The sequence below is a fragment of the Nymphaea colorata genome, chromosome 9 (assembly GCF_008831285.2).
Source record: "Nymphaea colorata isolate Beijing-Zhang1983 chromosome 9, ASM883128v2, whole genome shotgun sequence".
In the NCBI taxonomy this organism is placed as follows: Eukaryota; Viridiplantae; Streptophyta; class Magnoliopsida; order Nymphaeales; family Nymphaeaceae; genus Nymphaea; species Nymphaea colorata.
The window spans coordinates 9,875,078-9,896,386 of NC_045146.1; the positions used below are offsets into that span (position 1 = coordinate 9,875,078).

General features: G+C 41.2%; 1 long non-coding RNA gene across 1 annotated transcript; it reads right to left on the minus strand.

Annotated features, from left to right (window-relative positions):
* Positions 1 to 16,796: 16,796 nt before the first annotated feature.
* Positions 16,797 to 17,827, minus strand: LOC116259952 (uncharacterized). The gene is made up of 2 exons (XR_004174007.2): positions 17,336 to 17,827; positions 16,797 to 17,232 (listed from the first exon to the last, which is right to left on the minus strand). It is a non-coding gene; the product is annotated as an uncharacterized LOC116259952 (long non-coding RNA).
* Between the last annotated feature and the right edge of the window lie 3,482 nt (positions 17,828 to 21,309).

Consider the following 21,309-nt stretch of genomic DNA (forward strand, 5'->3'; position numbering starts at 1 on the left):
AGCCAAGCATCTAGGAGTTCAATCCTTAGTGGGATTCCTTCCCTAGATTGTCGTCCAGCTCATCATTCCAAGTACCTATCCAGCCACCACATACCCTTGGCCAACATTCCCTTCATTTCCCATTTCTCCCTAACTAAGACGTCCATACACCTACCCTACCTACATTGTAGGAGTTGACATTTGACCCCCGCGCCTACATTTGCTTGAACCCAGACTTGGACCACTGAGCCTAGCATACCTAACCTACTCCGTGACCTAATTTCAGCCCAATCTGAGCTTAGTCAATAGTGGACCCACCTAACCCGAGCCTAGCCTAGACTGCCCAAGCCCACCTTGGTCCACCTCTTAGTCGGTCACAGACTTAGCTCCCAAGGCAGCCCGTGAACCCCTTCACAACCTTGGCTACCTTGTGACCGGTGGATCCCAGCCAGCAGCTCAGTCTACGCTGCCGGCCCTCACACACGCCTTCAGCCCACGCGCGACCAGGCGGGTCGCGTCCTTCATCCGGCACCCTACCGCGCTCGGCCAGCAGGGCCGAGCCGTGGACTTCAGCAGCAGCCAGGAGGTCACGTCGTCCTCTGCGTTGATCTTCAATCCATGAAACATATTTCTCATTCTTTGCCACAGGCTCATCTTCTTCGATAACATGCTCATTCCGATGTCCAATCACATACATTATAAACACACGAGACCAAATCTCATAGTTAGATCCATCTAACTTTATAGTACAACCATAAGAGAATGGATTTCCTCCACTTTTAACCTCATGAGAGAAATCAATTTTAGAATTTTCAGCCATTGCAAATCTGTCCACAAGAGAACAACCACCACTTGCAAGAGAATATATATATATATATATATATATATATATATATATATATATATATATATATATATATATATATATATATATATATATATATATATATATATATATATATATAGAGAGAGAGAGAGAGAGAGAGAGAGAGAGAGAGTGATTAGCAATAACAAATGTGCAACACCACATGGCAATGTTAGATGCACAACACTTCTCCCACACAAACTTCTAAAAGAGGATAATAGAGTGAGTATGAAGCAGCCCTCCTTTAAAAAAAAATACCCCACGATAGCAGACTGTTGTCCAACTGCTGATAGCACCAACGACACAAATAGCAGACTGCTTTCCAATGGCTGACAGCAACCCCACGACAAAAAACAGCAACCCAACGACAGAAAAACCTATTAACAGCAAACCCACGATAGAAAAAAAAAATCCACACTACTTGTACTGTCTGCTCCAACCAACAACTTGTCTATTTATCCATCTAACGTTGTTGTATCAGCAGATTATTTTCTACAAATCATGAATAGTGACAACAAGAAACATTCAACATAAACTGCCATGGAACATAAACAGCCATGGAATTCATAGAGAGCAGTCCTCCACTTGGCTGCTTTGATCATAGAACCCATCAGACCATAATAAGTTAATCAATGCAGACTCCCACACAACTGCGATAATATATATACTTGTTTAACCCACGGTTGGAGTTTATTCACACATATTTAATAGCTTGAATAGACTCCTCCACACGGTTCCGTTGTTGGAAAACAGTCAGCTAGAACAAACGAGAAGAGAAGGAGAAGGAGACGGTGGAAGAGATATAGCCAGAGAAGAGAAGGATGGTCACCGACTGTTTTCTTCACATTGCCAGATTAATGTACGTCTCCAACCTGATTCACAATCCAGCCGCTTGCTTCATGTCGCCAGTCACGTTATGGCTCTGGTACCATGTTGCAGCTGTGAGACTTGGAGAGAGAAAGAGTTGCAGCCGTGAGACTTGGAGAGAGAAAGCTTGATCCATTCACTAACCCTAATCTCCATTATAAAGAGATTAGGGTAGAAAAGAGATTTACAGATTACATCAACCAAAAATAAAGAAATGATTAAAGAGGTCTTATAACTCTTTAATATTACGAAGAGCCACCTAGAAACATAAACTCTTCTAATTCAACAGTTCTAAATCACTATAAGTGCTTTCTCTTAACTATTGATAGTAAAATAGTTTGCCAAAGAAGAAATATATTAGGTAGAGCAATCAACTGCATTCTTTTGTCTGATGTTTTAGATTGACATTGTAAAACAAAAACAGCTTAACTATTGCTTGTTCATGGCAAGTGTAGTCTTCCTTTTGCTAAAAAGTTAAAACTCTTGCTAGTAAGTGTTGACTTCTCTCCTAGGTTAAGATAAATTGGTAATGTAAGTATAAAATTGCAGCCAGTTGAATTAATCATCTTCTTGGTCAAGGAAAGCCAACTGTTGGCCAAGAAGGCTAATCTTACTTGCTCTTCATACCAGCATCACCCCTAGCGTTGAATCATCATTAACCATTTGGAATGAAAATAAATCTTCTCAAACAGGAAAAGAAGAGGACAAATCAAATGTGGCAACAACCCATGGTGTTATCAAATCCCCACCCATCAACAAAAATAAGATTTCTGAGGCCAGAAAGGCTTCATTGTATTTCCGTCCCTATTCTACTTTCACACTCTGATACTTCTCCAGTAGACCAAGAACATTATTCCTTCAAAAGAACAGAAAGGGAATCGGATCCCATGAAGGGGATTATGATGAAAGATTTTCAGCAAGCATCATTATCCAACTCTGTCATGCTTGTCTAAGAGGGTCCGGCTGCAAAAACCAAAGGAAAAACTACAATGTCCTGACCTGGAATCATGAATACCATCATTTCTCTATTCATTAAATGGAATCTCTCATTAAAAAGTATACCTACATATCATGAATTCACTCTCTTTTGGAATAGTGAGCTGAAAGAGAGCCTTGGGTTTCTTTCTAGAGATGGAAAACAGAGAAAATAGTAAATGGGTAGTGAAGAAAATATGCTACTCTTAGAAGCAAGATGTGAGAAATAATGTGATGACTGATGATTATGATGGAAGATTGAGATCTCGTTCGAAAGCCAATCGACAATGTTCCAGGTTAGCGAAAGGAGAGGAGAAAAAAAAGAAATGCCCACAAGGAAAAAGAAGAAGCAATACTGCAAAGCATAGCAGAAGCAGCAGCCTATCATACCCAAGAGAGGAATCATTCAGACTGATACCAAAGCAGTGCCTTTCTGGCCTCATTTTCTTTAACAACTGAGCCCCATCTGCCCTAATATGTAGCCATTGTTTTTGAGTCACACCAGTTGTGGTCGTCTGCCAGCCCTGAAGTTTTTAGAGGTACAAAGAGAGAGGCTGAGAGAGAGAAATAAAACCTGCAATTAGTCCCAAATTCAACGAACAACAGCAAGAGTCAGAATAATGGCGTCGCCAAGCTACTCCGTTCCACCACATGCTTCCGTGCAGCTGCCGATGACTTTTGCTCCATCACTTCTTGCAGGAGGAAGGGAAGGGAGCTTCCAAGGGAAAGGGCACAGCAGCAGCAGTGGCAGCGATAGGTTCTTACCAGACGAGAGAAACCAGAATAATAATTCTGGAAATGAGACCAACGACCACATTTTGAGGAATTTTTTTTTTAAATTTGAATTTTTGTCCTTCCACTGCATTTCAACACTATCAAACGGTCCCTAAAAGAAAGTGTTCATAGTGTTTCAGGCACCACACACAATACAGTGCCGAGGACCACATGAACATACTGCATTGGCAAGGTAAATAAATTTCTTATAAAATGAACATAAAAAAAAGGAATATCCAAAATATAATATAATTTCTACAACCGAATGGCAATTCCATCCCAATGGCCCATTAGGCAATCAATCCCTATTTTCCAAATTGCATATTCTCGTGTGCCACAACTGCTTGTTCAATAGACTTAACTAGCAAATTGATTGCCTAATGGGCCACTCCTTGTAAGCCACACACACACACACACACACACACACACACACACACACACATACATATATATATATATATATATATATAATGCATGCATGACAAGCTGGAATTTAGGATATTAGCTGCATGAGAAAAGGGAAAGGAATTTGGTTTGCCTCTTTTCACATGAAACAACTTATAATCAATGTGTTGTTGGATCTAATTAATCGAATTCCTGAGCCTTCATCCTAAATATTTTTGTTGATTTCCCACCATTTCATTAAGGATTCAACCATGGAAGGGTCCATTGTGAGCTGCTTTTGAGGTTTTTGCTGGTTAATCTGTTTTTTGACATGGTCCTAGACGTTTTTAGCACAAGTCATTTTTCCTTTTTGTTACATGTTACTTGTCTTGTTGTCTTAATTCCCTATGTATTTAGAGGTTCTTAGGTTTTTGCTAGTGCAGTTCACTTTGGTTTTGTTAAAGTTTTAGTTAGGTGGGTTGGATTTGAATGCAGTTTGTCTTTCATTATATTAGCCATGACTAGCTTAATAATTTAATTTTATGTTTGTTTGTGACATGCTTTTCATTTTTCATATAATTCACATTTTTTTTGCTTTGAAGTTTATGCTTCGGTTTGCCTCGCGATGCTTCGCTTCATGGGGTTAGTGTTTCGCTTCGCCTCATTGCATTTAACAACATTGGTTTAACTTATTTTTGTTTTAATGCTTAGGTTAGTTTATTTTCATCTTAGTGCCTAGGTTATTTTAATTTGTATGAAGTATGTTGTAATTTAGCTATTTCCTGCTTTCTAGATGGATTTAATGTAAATGTCTCCTAGTTTACGGATGTGGGCTAGGGAACCCACTGCTTTACAGTTTATACCTTGGCACATACAAATCTTTATAAGTTTTCGTGCATTTGGCATATGATTTCACGCGTCGATGCAGGCAAGTTTAGACAAGTATTTCATATTTCGACACACAATTTCGTGCTTTGGCATACAATTTCACATTTCAATGCACACAAGTTTTCATAAGTATTTTGTGCTTCGACATACAATTTCGTGCCTTGGCACATAATTTTGCTTTTTTTCACACACAAGTTTTTACTAGTATTTCATACTTTGACACATAATTTCATGATTTAGCACACAATTTCTTGTTGCGGCGTGCATAAGTTTTCACAAGCATTTTGCGTTTCTACACAAAATTTTGCACTTCGATGCACACAACTTTTCACAAGTATTTCATGACTTAACACACATTTTCATGCTTCAATTCATACAAATATGCTACTATTCACAAAAATTTGTGACCACCTTTAATTTTTTTCCTTTTAAAATGACCATTTTATCCCTGATCATCTGCTTTATCACAAATTTCAAACTTATTTTTCAATTTGTCAAGTTTGAGTTGCCAGGGCAATGACCATTATATTCCCAGTAGGTGTAGTATAATTCAAAACTAGAAGAAACCTGGAACCCTAGATGGCCCTTAGAGACATTTTTCCCATGCAAGGAACAACCCCCACCTCAACCATAAAGCATTCTAGGATATCATGTTTCAGCCTCAACCACATATCTGAATCCTCAAAACTCCACCATTTTAGCCAATTCTCATAGAAAAACGAAGAATTGTTATGAGACCAACGACCACATTTTGAGTCCCTTGTTTGATGGTGAGGAAATTTTTTTTTTTTTAAATTTGAATTTTTGTCCTTCCATTACAGTACATTGTAACACTATCAAATGGTCCCTAAGACAAAGTGTTCATAGTGTTTCAGGCGCCACATGCAATACAGTGCCAAGGAGCACATGAACATACTGCATTGTCAAGGTAAATAAATTTCTTATAAAATGAACATAAAAAAAAGCTATCCAAAATATAGTACAATTTCGGCGTCCCAGATGACAATTCCATCCCAATGGCCCATTAGGCAATCAATCCCTATTTTCCACATTGCATATTCTCATGTGCCACAACTGCTTGTTTAATAGACTTAACTAGCAATTGATTGCCTAATGGGCCACTTCTTCTAAGCCACACACACACACACACACACACACACACCGCATGCATTACAAGCTGGAATTTAGGATATTAGCTGCATGAGGAAAGGGAAAGGAATTTGGTTTGCCTCTTTTCACATGAAACAACTTATGATCAACGTGTTGTAGGAAAAATTTAGTTTCATAGGGCACCCGCTACATTTTTATCATTTTGACAATGAACTCCACCATTTTAGCCAATTCTCGTAGAAAAACTAAGAATTGTCTACCTTTAGTTCATTTTGGATAGCAAGCCTTCAAGAATAATTAGGCTAGACCTCACAAACACAATTTCAGCCATATATGGTCCAAAAATGGTCCATTTTCATTCAATCTTCACCACTTCATGACATCAAAGCTCCAGCAACCCTGGCTAATCTTGTGTTAGGATCCTCTCAGTGCCAATAATGTGTTTCAGAGTCTAAATTCCACCTCTAGAATGATCATTTTTTTAGTGGATTAGGCCTGTAGAGGTGCCCCTAGTAAAAAGAGTAAGGCAGTGTAGAGGGAAGGTCGAATGGAATGAAGCCTACAATGCAGGGGAAAATCTAAATACAACAATGCATACACAACTTCAGGAATTTCCGTGAAGACAACTTGAGGAATTTCGGTGAAGACAAATGCATCTGGTTTCAGCAATAAAGGGCTATGCTACATGCATACACAACTTCAGGAATTTCCGTGAAGACAACTTGAGGAATTTTGGTGAAGACAAATGCATCTGGTTTCAGCAATAAAGGGCTATGCTACATGGTATGTATGTGTGAAGGCAAACGAGAGTGGATAACATGCCTTCACTAAAGGCTCAAAGGCACACATCAAGCAGTGAAGCCAAACGCACTCAAAGGCACATGAGCAGAACAAAGAAGGATCAAGGAAATGAAAATGTCCAAAGGCAATGTGACAGAGGAGTGCAAGCTGTTTAGTTTTTAGGCTAGGATACAATGGGAGTGACCTTGACCTGGACCATGGTTGTGCTGTCCATGCATCCTGAGTGGTGGAGTCGTCCAAGAGATGAGTTTTGGCAGGTCCAGTTTTGCAGTAAATTGCTTATACTTATTTTTTCATTTTTTATTTGTTCTGTCCTATTTATAGCATAATTAAAACTGATTATTCAAGATCATCATTCAAGAATGTATAAAAGAGTGGTACAAGCTAAAACTGCAGTTTGGTATGCAGAGGTTACTACTATTGTACATGATTTATTCAAAAAAATCAACTACCTTAGTGGAAGAGCAAAGAGGAATTACTAAGTTCAAGAAAAGGGAAAACTACTAATTTAAAAGTAAGAAGCACAAGTTCAAATTTGGCTTGACCATTTACTAAATTTAACCTAGTTTGTGTATTATCATCTAATTCGCTTCTGAATTGGAAAATATAGCAACTGTAAAAAGAAGAACTCTATCCAAATACTCAGGATTAATAACTTTTTGTTGTTTTGCTTTAGGTTGCCTTCAGGATGAAAGTTTTCCATCCAAATATTAACAGTAACGACAACATTTGTCTTGACATTTTGAAGGAACAATGGAGCCTTGCACTAACAATTTCAAAGGTTGGTCACATTTGAGGCATCAGTTTCCTACCTCAGATTAATGGTTTCCTGCCTCAGATTAATGATGATTGCGTTATTCGTCTTTCCTTCATTGTTTTTCCTCAAAAGAATTGCACGGATATGACTTCTTTGTAGGATGGGTTCTATGTTCCAAATCATGCATATAGTTTTTCCAAGAACTGTGTTCTTTATGTTTTTTTCATAATTCATTTGGTTTATTGTATAAGTTCTTTGTCTGATTTGTAAGCTAAACATCTAGGGGGATCAGATATTTTAGTACTTTGAGATATTTGAGAAAGAAGAAGGCAGGACCCTTTCAGTACTCTGAGATATTGATGTTGTATTACTTCTGTTTCAAATTTGTTATTTTTTGTATTACTTCTCTTTCAAATTTTCTATCAACTTCCAGAAAAGTTTGGTTTAGTCTCATTAGTCAGAATTTTCTGCATATAATTATCTATGAACCTGTGCCTAAGCAGAATAACTTTCTGTTTATGTGTTGCCCCTTTCTACAAGAACCCTGTCGGTTTGAGTGAATTACTTGGAAGGTTGCATATTTTGTTTCAGTAGAATAGCTTTCGATTTATGTATTACCATTTTCTATAAGAACATTGTTGACTTTATTGAATTAATTGGGAAGTTGCATATATTGAGATCTCATATTTGATGTTTCCTTTTATGTATTAACTATTTCTAGGTGCAGTAGCAGAGGACAAGTTTCACTAGAAATCAACAATAATGGGTCCTCCTGTCAGTCCATATGCAGGGGCTGTCTTTCTAGTAACGATTCATTTCCTTCTAAACTATCCCTTTAAGCCACTGAAGGTACATAAGATCAAAACTGTATTGCCCTGATTAAGGAATGGGATGTTTTTTTGACATGTTTCTTCCATATGCTTGCTGCACACACTGTTTGATAATGCTTGGCAAAATATTGCTTAATAACTTTTCGTTGTTTTGCTTTAGGTTGTCTTTAGGACAAAAGTTTTCCATCCAAATATTAACAATAACGACAACATTTGTATCAACATTTTGAAGGATCAATGGAGCCCTGCACTAACAATTTCAAAGGATCAATTCCCTGTGTCGTATTAATGATGATTGCGTTATTTGTCTTTCTGTCATTGTTTGTCCTCAGAAGAATTGCACGGATACGACTTCTTTGTAGTTCGGGTATCTGCAATCTATGTTCCAAATCATGCATATAGTTTTTCCAAGAATTGTGTTCTTTATGTTCTTTCATAACACATTTGGCTGATTTTAGAAGTTCTTTATCTAATTTATAAGCTAAACATCTAGGGGCATCAGATATTCCAGTACTCTGAGATATTTAAGAAGTAAGAAGGCAGGATCCTGTTAAAAGGTTGTTTCATTTTTTATTCTTTAAGCATTAAGGTAATGTGCATGATGAAGCATGCATAGGAAATTTCTTTGGTTCCTTCACAAACAATTTCTCCAAAGGCAAGATAGTTGGAGTTGGTGGCTTTGGCCTAAAACCTATTCCTTGTCTGGTTTAGCTCACACAATAGTCATGCCAATACATTATTCGTTGTCAACAAATTTTTACAGGTTTATAAGAGGATACTTCCTAAAGGTGAGATCGTAGCCATCGAGAGAGCTAAAAATGGAGTCATGCAAAGTGGACTCGAGTACAAGACTGAAATTGAGCTGCTATCAAGAGTTCACCAAAAGAATCTAGTTAGCCTTGTGGGTTTCCGTTTTGACAAGGGCGAACAGATGCTGGTTTATGAATTTATTGCTAACGGGACCTTAACAAATTGCTTGTCTGGTAAAACCACTTGAGTTTGGACTAGTAACTTTTTTTCCTTGGTAATACCATTTCTCTCTAAAGTTCTAAAAAAAGCTGTTGTAAATAAAAGGGTGGCTCATCCCAAATGTTGCCAAAGTGCATATCTCTAGTCAAGTTAAAGGCACACTGGTGAGTCTCCCAGGATGCAGCAGGTATCGCCAGTCCCCACATCTATTTGGCCTGCACTGCAGGTAGTTCTGCTAGCCGTTGGCAGTCATCCATTAATCTACGGATGGAAGTTGACACTGATCTCAAGCAAGCACAATTGGAAATGTCAAGTGCCTGAAGGGATATTAGTCGACCAAAGCAGTCGGCCAACCTTTCCAAGCTAAAGCGGTCAGCAAGCTTTAGCAACCTGAAGGGATACATGTTCACACTCATACGCCACACGCCATAATCATCCAGCCACATCTGTACAAACACCATTTGACAAGACGCAAGAGGGAAGATAAAACCTTCTGCTATGCAAGAAAATGAGCACTCGAGTGATTGGTTTCTGCATACAAGCTGAAGAAGTTTTGGACAATAATGTTGTACTTCTCTTTTCTCTTATGTCAGCATGAAATCTACGAACAAATTGATATTTTCAATATTCATATAAAAACCCTATCTCTCTCTCTCTCATATAGTATATATATATATAAGTTATTGCGATTAAGTATTAGGAATGGTCACCATGGCGGTGCCTATATGCATATTAAAATATAATTTCAAATTTAAGCTTTAGGAACACATATAGAAGCCGGTCTAATAAACATATCATTAGGAACGGTTGCGACCAGTCCTAAAAGTAGTTAGGAACACACTTTTAGGAACACTTTGTCATTCCTTACTTTTTAGGAATGGCCACCCATACTTTTAAGAACGGTTTTTGGCCGTTCCTAAAAGTGTTATTTATAGTAGTGGCTACCAGTGATGAATCAGTTTGCTGCTAATATTGTGCCAGAGACATAATAATGCATGGCATTTTCTGAGCGTCAGAGTAGGTCAAATCTGGCATTGTTTCTAGAGCCAAAAAAGGTCGCCATACTATGGGTAGGTTGTCAAATTGGTGATGCTTGAATATTTACAAAAGAATTCGTTTGAACTAATGAGAAATGTGTGGCCGTTGCGAGAGAGGCTTGGGGAGCCAAGGCTTTGTGCTTCCATCGTTTCACCTCCAAGTTGCTCAGAAGATGGGGGCGAGATTCAATCCCCCTGCTACCAGTAGAGAATGAACTTGGGCCTCCAACCCCTTCTCTCCAGTCTTGGATAGGCAAGGAGAGTCCTACTCCGTTAAGAGAGGTGACCATGGAAGACCGTGAGTGGATGATCCATTGGTTTTGCAGTCTGGGAATAACTCTGGCTTTTGTGCTGCTGGTACAAAGCAGTGCCTCCCTTCAGTTGAGGGCTTAGGTAAAGTAGAGCATCCAAAGGCACCTCTTCAATCTCCTCTCAAGTGTTGGCCCGCCATGGTTGGTAACATTGTTCAACAAGAACTCTCCAAGTTGGGTGACCTAGAGATACATGAGGAGAATGGGCACAAGTTTCTCTTCATCTCAGATGAAGTGTATGAGGAGATTACTAAGCTGTTTAGGTTTTCTGCCATTGGCACTTTTTATGGAGGAGGTGCCAAAGCGAATATGGAATATAGTTTTGTCTTCAAGAGCTTGAGACACTGGAGAGAAGTTCACAACCCACGTTTCTCTATTCTCGGCAAAGGGTTATACCTCATCAGGGTGGACTCTGAAGTTGAACTACTAGCTGTCCTACGGAGGAACTCTTGGCGCATTGGTGCCAAAACCTTTGTTGTTTGTTGTTGGCATCCTCGCATGGAGATGGAAGTCAACCATATTGCACGGATTCCTATCTGGATTCAAATCCCTAACCTGGCGTCATAACTATGGAATCAATCGGTATTTGAGGGAATTGCTAGGACATTGGGAGGTGAAGTCGTCAGCATTGACCCTTTCACTCACTCATTGGTTCACATGGGCTACGCTTGGATGTGCGTTGAGGTTCCTCTTTACTTCTCCCACCAACCAAAAATTTTCTTGCTCAGAACTCATGGAGAGTTCATCTGGGTTGAAATGGTTTATGAAAATGTGATCAGGTTCTGTCGCAATTGTGGATCACTTTCATACTTGGATTCAAACTGTGCCCAGTCTAGGGTGAGCTCTGCATAGGATGTTGAGAAGAAATCTGAGAACTGCAATCTTAGTGGTTGGACTAAAGTTAGAATGGCAAAGAAATCTATGAAACTGAAATGCCCTGGCACTATGCAGGAGGTCTTTAAGCAAGCTCCAAAAAGTACTAGGTTCAATGCACTCCAAAGAAACGTGCAGGAAGGGGAAAGCCGCCCTTCCTCTCAAGATGATCCACAGGAACAAGTGGCTACCAAACTAGAGAAATCCAACCTCATGGCAGCATGGATTGCTGGAGAGGAGTAGAGTAGAGGAGCTAGCTCCAATAAGAGAAGACGCCCACTTTGCCTTCCCCAGATGGCCTTGGCTACTGCAGACCACTCTATGTCCTGCACATTCCTAAGATTACTATGCACAAATCTCACTCTAGACTTTCAGAAAGAATCGCAGGGAGCTCGAAGGGTATTAGCTCAGGGAATACTCTCTCCTCTCCCTCCCTCAAGAAGCATGTGAAAAAGCCCTCCTATGGAAAGGACCTTGACTGCCAGATGAACCTCGCCTTTCAGGCGCCCCCCTCTTGGCCAATTGACCCAGGCGACAACCGGATCCTGCTCACAGATATATCTATTCTTCCCTCCTCACCTCTGGTGAAAGGCAAACAGGTGCACAACAACATTCTGTCTATTCTCCCCAGCCAGGACCTCATTATGGAAGTCTATCTTGGCAATTTGAGTGCCGATAGCAAGCCTATCCCTCCTCTTGAGAAGGAGGAAACAGAGTCTCCCCTTGCTGCTTCACATTTGCTTTGCTAATTGAAGGTACTACCCTGCCACCCCTATTCTTATGAAGATCTTGAATTGGAATATCAGAGGGTTGGTCCGAAAGGAAGCCCAACATGTGGTTTATAACTCCTTACAGGAGAAAAATCCTCACATAGTGTTTTTACTTGATTCCATGCTTTCTAGTCATCACATTGCTATTTTCTTTAATAGACATGACAAACATCATTTTGTATTAAACCATGACCAAGTGGATGGTCGGGCTTGTGTAATTGCAGGATGGAACCCCATAACTATCCAAGTTGTAGGCATTATTCTTTGCAGAGATTGGATCGGTCTAATTGCCAAGGAGTGTAATGGTTCCCCAACGTTTGCTAGCTTCGGGTTTTATCTCCACCCCAACTGACTCGCCTGTTAGGCTGCTCTTCGTACTCTTAGCAGCTCTCTCAGAACTTTGGTCCTCCCTATTCCTGTGCTTGGGGACTTTAATGCAGTTAAGAGGTAGTAGTGACAAAAGTGGCAGATCCCCAAATTCCTCCTTTTGCAATGACTTTAACTAGTTCATAACAGACAACAACCTCAACATTGTTGAGGACCTCCAATGGCATTTCACCTGGAGCAATAACAGAAAAAATTCGGCTATGATCTTGTGCAAATTGGACTGGGCCATGGTTAATGTTGATTGGGTGCTTCAATTTGGGGATCAAAATAGTCTTCAAATCTTACCACGGTATGCTTCAAACCACAGTGCTCTGGAAGAGGCTAGTTTAAGTTCCTTAAGAATTGAAGTTTAAGAGCCAAATGTGAGGAAGTCATTAGAGAAGGTTGGAGCTATCAAACCTCAGGGTGCGCCTTCATTCATTTTCTGGGCAAGCTTGAGGTTACTCGCAGTAAACTTTCGGCTTGGAAGCACTTGCATTATGGCAACATCAATGCCAAGATTGATTCCCTTCATAAAGAGCTAGACATTGTTAAAGCGAGAATGGATAGCAGGGACTTATCCCTATCTGACCTCGAGTATTGCATTAGATTTGAGTTGTAAGCTACATTAAAGGAAGAAGAGCTGCTCTGGTCCCAAAACGCCAGAATTAATTGGTTGAGAAATGGCAACAAAAACACTAAATTTTATCAAGAAGTTGCATCCAGGAGGAAATCTAGGCAATCACTATCTACTATATCTTTGGGGGACCTTAAGTTTGAACCTTAGGACCAGATCAATGAAGAATATAACAAATTCTTTAAAGCGCTACTCTATGAGGATGCTGCCACTAGCTCTATGTTTGCTCATTTAAGCCCTAGTCTCATTGTATCTAGGAAGGAAAATCTAGAGCTCCTATCTCCTATCCCAGATTCAGAAATCAAACATGCAGTCTTTAGTTCTAAGGCGGACAATGCACCAAGACTAGATGGCTTCTCTGCTTTCTCTTTTCAACGCCATTAGCACATTGTTGGTGACGATGTCACTAGGGTGGTTAAGGGCTTCTTTCAAACAAGACGCCTAGTCAAGAAGATAAACATGTTCATTCTATTGCTTACCCCAAAGCATCAAGGCACTTGGTTGCCACAGGACCTCAGGCTGATTGCACTTTGTAACTCCCTTTATAAATTCACCACCAAAGTCATTTGATTCCATATGAGACCTATTCTAGCTAGAATTATCGTAGATTCTCAGCAAGCCTTCACCAAAGGCAAGAAATTGCATGATATCTCACGAGGTTGTAAATTCAATGTTTGTCCACTATGCCCCATCAGTGTGCTGCCAATTGGATTTATCAAAAGCCTATGATTGAGTGAAATGAAATTTTCTTAGAAATTCCCTTCTTCCACTGGGCTTTTATGAAACATGGATCACACACATTATGACATGCATCTCCATAGCTTCAATTGCAATCTCAATCAATAGAGTCGTGGGTCAATACTTTGATAGCTCTCGTGGCCTCAAACAAGGTGACCCAATGTCACCCCTCCTCTTCATTGTTATCATGGAGTGTCTCCATAGGCGTATTCTGCATAGTGTGAAGATGATTAAGCTTTGTGGGCCAACTCTCCCAAGGATTGGAAGAGCACTCATGGAACTGTTCTTCATTGATGACATAATATTCTTCCTCCCTCTCAAGGTTGAGTTTCTTCGAGAAGTCAGAAGTATTATGGGAGATTTTGAGATGAAAGCTGGTATGAGCGTTAATGATGCTAAATCGAGAATGGTAACTTTCAATGCCCATGAAGACTTGAGCAACTCGGCTGTGGCCTCCACGGGCTCGCCCCTTTCCTCCCTTCCTCTTAACATGAGGCTCCCCCTCTTTTTGGTAAAACTTAGTCTTGACCTCTGCCAACTCCTCATCCTTAAAGTTCAAAGGAAACTGGCGGCATGGAAGGCCTTGCTACTCTCCTATGTGGGTAGACTATGTTTATTTCAATTTTCCTTTATACCTCTAATATTTTTCTGGTGTCCCCTACTCAAACTTTCGAAAAAGATTATTTAGGTACTCGAGTCTCTTCCAGCTAACTTTTTATGGAGCTCTAACTTAGGATGCTGCAAACACCACTTAGTTGCATTGAATAAGCTTTGCAGACCGAAAAGGAAGGGGGTGTGGACCTGAGAAGCATTGCAAACCTAAACAGAGCCTACTTAGGAAATCTTGTTTTTCAGGTTGGTCATACCACAACTTCTTGGGCATCCCTTGTCTCAAAGAAATATCTCATGAATGATAGTCTCTGAACATGCAAGGGTAAGGCCGGGACACCGTTAAAAAAGAGGTCACATGGTCTGTGGGGAATGGCTCTACAGCCCGAGTGTGGTTGGATGATTTGGGGGACAAATTTTGTTGTTCAAAGTCCCTTCCTCTGAGTTTTATATTTTGAAGGCCATGCGGTCATTTTCTAATGCAAATTTAAAGATTTCCATACAACATGACTTTGATGCCAACCTCTTGGCTATGGATGTTCTTCCCCATCTAAACTCTATCTGCCTTTCCCAATCTCAAGACTTGTGGCAATGGAAGGGCTTAGATTGGGATAACATATCTTGGCAGCTTATTTGGGAGGATGTCAGGAAGAAAGGGAACTCTTTCTATTAGAAAAAGGCTATCTAGGATGTTGTTGTTCTCCCCAGGGCCCAGTGGTATGCCTACATAGCGAGCGAAGGAAAGTTGAGCACTATGGATAACCTCCAATGTAGAGGGTTTCATCTACCGAATAGATGCCCTCTTTGCCTATCTGATGAGGTCTATTAATCATATGTTTTTTGGTTGTCCAGTCACTACGGGCCTTTGGCAGCTCATCCTCACTAAATTTCACAAACCTTGTGGGACAATGAGGTCATTCCTACAAGGTATCCAATGGTGGATGGCCTCATTTTTCAAGAGGGGATGGTTGAGCCGATGCTAGCGAATAACCTTTCCTGTGGCGATATGAAAAATTTGGACATAGAAAAACTCGATAGTCTTTGAAGATCGTCCCATTTGCCCACAAGAGAGTATTGACAAAATTTGGAAGGATTGCTGCTTGATTTACCAATCTTTTAATTGGCCACCAGATCTGAAAAGGGAGATTTCTCTTTGGGTGAAAACAGACTTCCTTCCTGGTCTAAATTTCCTCAAAGCATATTATGAGCTTCTATTCCAAATAGCTACATTAAAATTGGATGACATTGTTAAAGTTGGAGCATTGATCTCTACCAAAAGGTAGATTCGACACAAGGAAGCACCACCAGGTTTCCTTTTCACGTTCACTTCCCATCCACTTTTCCATGAAACTACTAGTTTGGAACAGCTATTGTCCATGCTGCAGATTGAGGGGCAGAGTGTGCAGGTACTTTCTAACAACATGCAGTGGATTAAAGCTATGTGGTAGGTGATTCGTGGCCAAACTCAGACAACTGGTTTTCCACAACATATGCAGGCTAAAGTCGCATATGAAGTTTTGTTGTCATAATCCCTCTAAGGAGTTGGGTATCATTTTGTCTTAGTCCTTGCAATCCAATGTTATCCTTCATTGGGACCCCTCCTCTCGTGGATGGAATTTGAACTCGTCGCTTAGTTCTTTAGCATAAGTGACACTTTTGTGTGTTTTCCTGTGTACATTCCTCCACTCTTTTGCATCTTTTGTTCATAGCTCTTCAATAATATGGTCGGGGGCCTTCCCCCGACAGGATTGCATTGGAACTAATGAGAGAATATTGACAAAGTACAAGATTGACAACCTTCAAGTAAAAAGCATTTGGCAGTTAGAAGCATGGATATTGCAGAAAAAAGAAATTAACATAGGGGCAGACCTGAACTTGGAATACAAAAGAGTGACCATGCGAAAATCAGTCTACAACACATCACATGAGTAGTCGCTGCAATGACACAGAACTTTTTCGATCGCATTTGGCAAAATCTGCAACACATAGAAGCAGACAAAAGAGCCAAAAACCATCCAAAGGTGGAGGAAGTTTGAATGTGCACAATCATAAGAGCAGATAGAGTCTAATTTTAGAAAGGAACCATTAAAAATAGTAGGTTAAAGAGGTAACAAAAGAGTCATAAAGTCTCAACATGAGCAATTAATTGAAGAAGAGTAATTCAGAGATTTGCCATTAAAAAAAGTGGCAAGAAGACGATTAACAGATTGCTGAAAGTTTTAACACACAATAGATAAACAAGGTGGACAAAGGATATTAATGAGATTTAAATGAAACCTTTACCATCATCAGCTAAAAATGACTCGCCAATTTTGATTTTAGACGTAGCACAAAATTTTTGTTCAGCAAGTTAATTTTTTCCTCCTCCATGAACCTTCATAAAGGAAAACCTTCAGCAAGCCCAAACAGCCAAGTCTTCAAAGCTCAAGCAGCAGAATAGGAGAGCTTGGATTTGATCCAAGATATTCGCCTTCCCTGTTAATTAAATCATATGGGATCCACTCTTTTTCTCTCTAAGTCCTTGTCCAGTTTGTTAGTTTCTAAAGAAAGGGAAAAAAATCAGAAGCACCAAGTCTATTATTATATACTATTAGGAACTTAAGTAGAATTATCTATGCATCCTCCCTAGAATGACGTAGAAGCCTTCATCAAGTAAACATTTCATAGTTGCTTCACCCAAACCAGATGTAGCCTGCATGAAGAAGATACCACAAATACAGATATCTGAATTTACAATAAACTTATAAAAGCCAAAACCTAAAAATGGTCATGAGAACACAAAAAGAAGGAATTACCTTTTTATTATTGCTTTGTCCTGTTGGACAATTTCTGTGATTGGAAATAAGAGAGCGTCGGGATTGTCTTTCAGCATAGTCTACACATCGGCTTGAAATCTCTATCAAGGGGAATGTAAGAGAAAAAAAGCTTTACACTGGTGATGATGCGAACAAGTCTGGTAGGATAATCGAAAAATCCCTGATCAAAATTAGAATAGCGTGAGGAAGAAGGAGCAGAAGGGAAGAGAGATGGATGAAGAGAATTGGCGTTGTGGATAACCGACAGCCAAAGGCACAACTACTCCCACCCAGTATGCAAAATGGCAGAAAACAAGAGAGTGAAGGAGAAGAAAGATTGTGTGTGTGTGTGGGGGGGGGGGATGTGTAGAGAGAAAGACCAATGCAGGTTCGACGGAAATGATTTCTTCGAGTTGAGCACAGGGGCCTCTGGCAACAGCAAAGTTGTTTTGGGCGCACAGGGGAGACATGAAATCTTGTTTGTGTGGCGAAGAAAACTTTTTATGGCGCTTCAAAAGCTAGTGCTAGAGTTCCTAAAAATGCCATCCCCTGGCAAGAGTTGTCATTGTTGTGGGCCCTGGCAATTGGATGTCCACCAGCAGAGATCTGGCTCTCGTGGCTTGACGAGGAGGCATTATCTCTAGCACGTGTATGGTTAGCGCCAAGCCTGTCAGTGGCGCTAGGGCTAACCATCGTCTGACGCTCACGTTCATCAGACACGCTTTTTTTTTTCTTGCTTTAGAGCAGCTGTGACTTTAGTGCCATAATATCGTGCTCAAAATCCTTGTTTGATTGTTAAGTTTTGCCTTATTCTCGGCTTGGTCTACTTATGCATCAATTACTTTATTGATTCTCATCCATGTACCACTTCAAGGTCTATATGTCACTATCACGTATCTAAATCATGGCAAAAAATATATTACTATGGCAGAAGAAAGAGTACTTGATGAAGTTTTATGTTACGTTCTTCAATGCATGTAGTTCATCTTCAACTAAAAGCAATATGAAAATCTATATGCATTAAGTAGGTAAGCCGGTGGAGGTCACCATTTCCTACGACATCCACCTTCAGCAAGAAAGGAGAACTTTAGGAGATGGTCAGTGAGCATATAACTTCATCATTTGAAAGGATTCTCCTAACTAGAGCAAATACACATTAACAAGGGGAGTAATCTCATCGATTTATAACATCTACCTGAGGTGCATGAGGATCTTTTTCTCATTCTTTAAAAAAAATGATGCTTGTTTCCTGCCTTCCATACTTCTTTATGTGTATTTTATGAAGCTTGTGCAGACAATGGAAGGTTAGATCTTATGGATTGTATATTGGCAATCCATACTGAAATGAGTCAGTATTTCATGTATCTGTTTAATATAAGTGCATCACATTTGTTGATAGATTGTGGGTTTCGGGTCCGGATCCATACCCGACCCGCCTTGTAGCCCGGTTTGGGCTCTACTTAAGTCATGTAACCCTAATCCTTAAGAGTTAATGATAATCTTAAGAGAGAGAGAGTCTGGCTGCTAGTGGGCACCAACTCCTCCTCATTCGTGGTTTTTTCTCCCTCGCGTTGAGGGTTTTCCACGTTACATCGTGATCAATGTTTCTCTTCGTCTTCTTCTTGTTCGTATTTCTACATGGTATCAGAGCCGTGAAGTTCCGGCGTTTCTGGTTTGTCTTTTGCCCGTGTTGGAGGAGGATTCGCCCGGCACTGTTCATTGACTCGCCCGGCACTGTTCATCGTCTCGCCCGGCACTATTCATCGCCCGTGCCCGAGCTTCGCCCGACGCCCTTGCCCGACGCTTGTGCCCGTGCCCGACGTCCGTGCCCGACGCCTGAGCTTCGTCTGTCGCCCCGCCGCCGTCTCCGCCCAGCGCCGCCCTGATCAGCGCCGCTCAGGATTCCGCCGTCTCCGCCTAGCGACGACCGGCCCAGCGACGCCCTGATCAGCGTCGTTCCTGTTCAGTCGCTTCCGCCCAGCGTCGGCCTGCCCAGCGATGCTCTGTCCAGCGGCGTTCCTCTCTGTCATCCGACGCATCGCCCACCGCCGTGTCTTTTTCCGGCGGTCTGCTTCCACCGGTGCGCCGCTCTGCCTGGTTCCGGCGGTCTGTTTCCGCCCAGCGCCGCGCCGTTCTGCTTCGTTTTTTCTCTGGCGCTGCCTCTCTGTTGCTGTCTCTTCTGCCGGTGAGGTTTAGGCGTTCTCCGTTTTGTCCGTTGCCTGCTCTCTGCCTTTTTGTGCTGTTGCTCCCTGCTGCCCTTGCTGCCTACTGGGCTTCACCCGTAGCTAGACTGGTCTGTGATTATGGCAGCCTCTTCCTCGTCAACCATCAACACCAATCCCACTGAAATAGGGGCTTTTAGAACTGAGAATGTTCCCATGCAGGTCATCACTCTTCGCCTCACCAAGGATAATTATTTCTCGTGGTCGCCTGCTATGACCATGGGGATTGTTGGCCGTGGTCGCATGGCCTATATTGATGGGAGCAACCCCGAACCAGCAAGAACAAGTGATGTGTGGCATACTTGGTTTCTTAAGGATAATCAAGTGAAAACTTGGATTGTCAATTCCGTTTCCGCCGATATTCAGCCCCTTATCCTTCGGAAGAAGACTGCTAGAGACATGTGGGTGGTCCTCGAGCAAATGTATGGCCAAAAGAAGACCGCAATTCGTACTTACCAAGTAATGAAGACAGTCTATGGCATTCGACAAGGGACCTCGTCTGTTGCAGAGTACTATGGGGCTTTGAAAGCCAAGTGGGAAGAGCTTGACTATCATTCTGATATTCCTTGGCATTGTCCCCATGATCAGGCGCTCTATGTTGCTCATGAATGGGAAAACAGGGTGTTCCTATTTTTAGCAGGTTTAAATGATGAGTTTGAAGGTGTTCGAAGCCAGATTTTGAATTCAGGGGAGGTGTCCAGTATTGAAGATGTGTACTCCTGTGTTGAAGCGGAAGAACAGAGAAGGCTTGTTACAAAAGAAGGGAAGAGGGAACTTGTGCCCTATAACGAGAGATCTGCTCTCATGAGTCGTGGTCTTGGCGGCCCATCTAGGTCTCTTCGCAGGTGCACTCACTGCAAGAAGACAGGTCACACTGTGGATTATTGCTGGGATCTTCATCCAGAAAAGAAGGGGAACAGAGGGAGATCTTTGACTGGGAGAATGCCTGTGTCTGAGGTGCAAGCCTCTAGTGGAGAAAAAGTCTCCATTTCTGCTGACCAGCTTCGTGAACTAAGGGCTTATTTGGGCAGGCTCGATGTCAACAAGACTGAGACCTCAGAGGGAACTACAGCTAATCATGCTCTTGCAGTTATTGGCAATCAAGGTAACTCTTCTGTGGGGGAATGGATTGTCGATAGTGGTGCTACTCATCACATGACAGGTAATCCAAAATTGTTTCATGAGTATAAGTTGTCCTCAGGAAGGGAACGTGTTTCTCTTGCAGATGGTTCCTCTACCTGTGTGGCCGGCGAAGGCACTCTGTCCTTGTTGGACAAATTTCATGTGCAGGGCGCTTTACATGTTCCCCAGTTTCCTTTAAATCTCTTATCAGTCAGTAGACTTACTAAAGAATTGAATTGTGAACTTATATTCTCTGCCGATCGTTGTGTTTTGCAGGACTTGGTGACAGGGAAGAGGATTGGGATTGGTTTAGCTTCTGATGGATTATATCGTCTTCCCATACATGTGGCTACTGCTCTGTTGACAGCGATCTGCAAGACAGATAAGAGAAGAGAAGATTGTCTTCAGTCTTTTATGTACTGGCATGAACGTTTTGGGCATTTACCTTTTGGGATTTTGAAACATTTGTTTCCAGACTTGTGTTCCTCCTTTGATGTGTCTTCCATTTCTTGTGATGTTTGTCAGTTTGCCAAACATGTGAGGGCTTCGTACCCTCTTTCTTCTAGTTGTGCTAATGAAGCTTTTTCTCTGATTCACTCTGATGTATGGGGACCTTCGGGCATTCATACC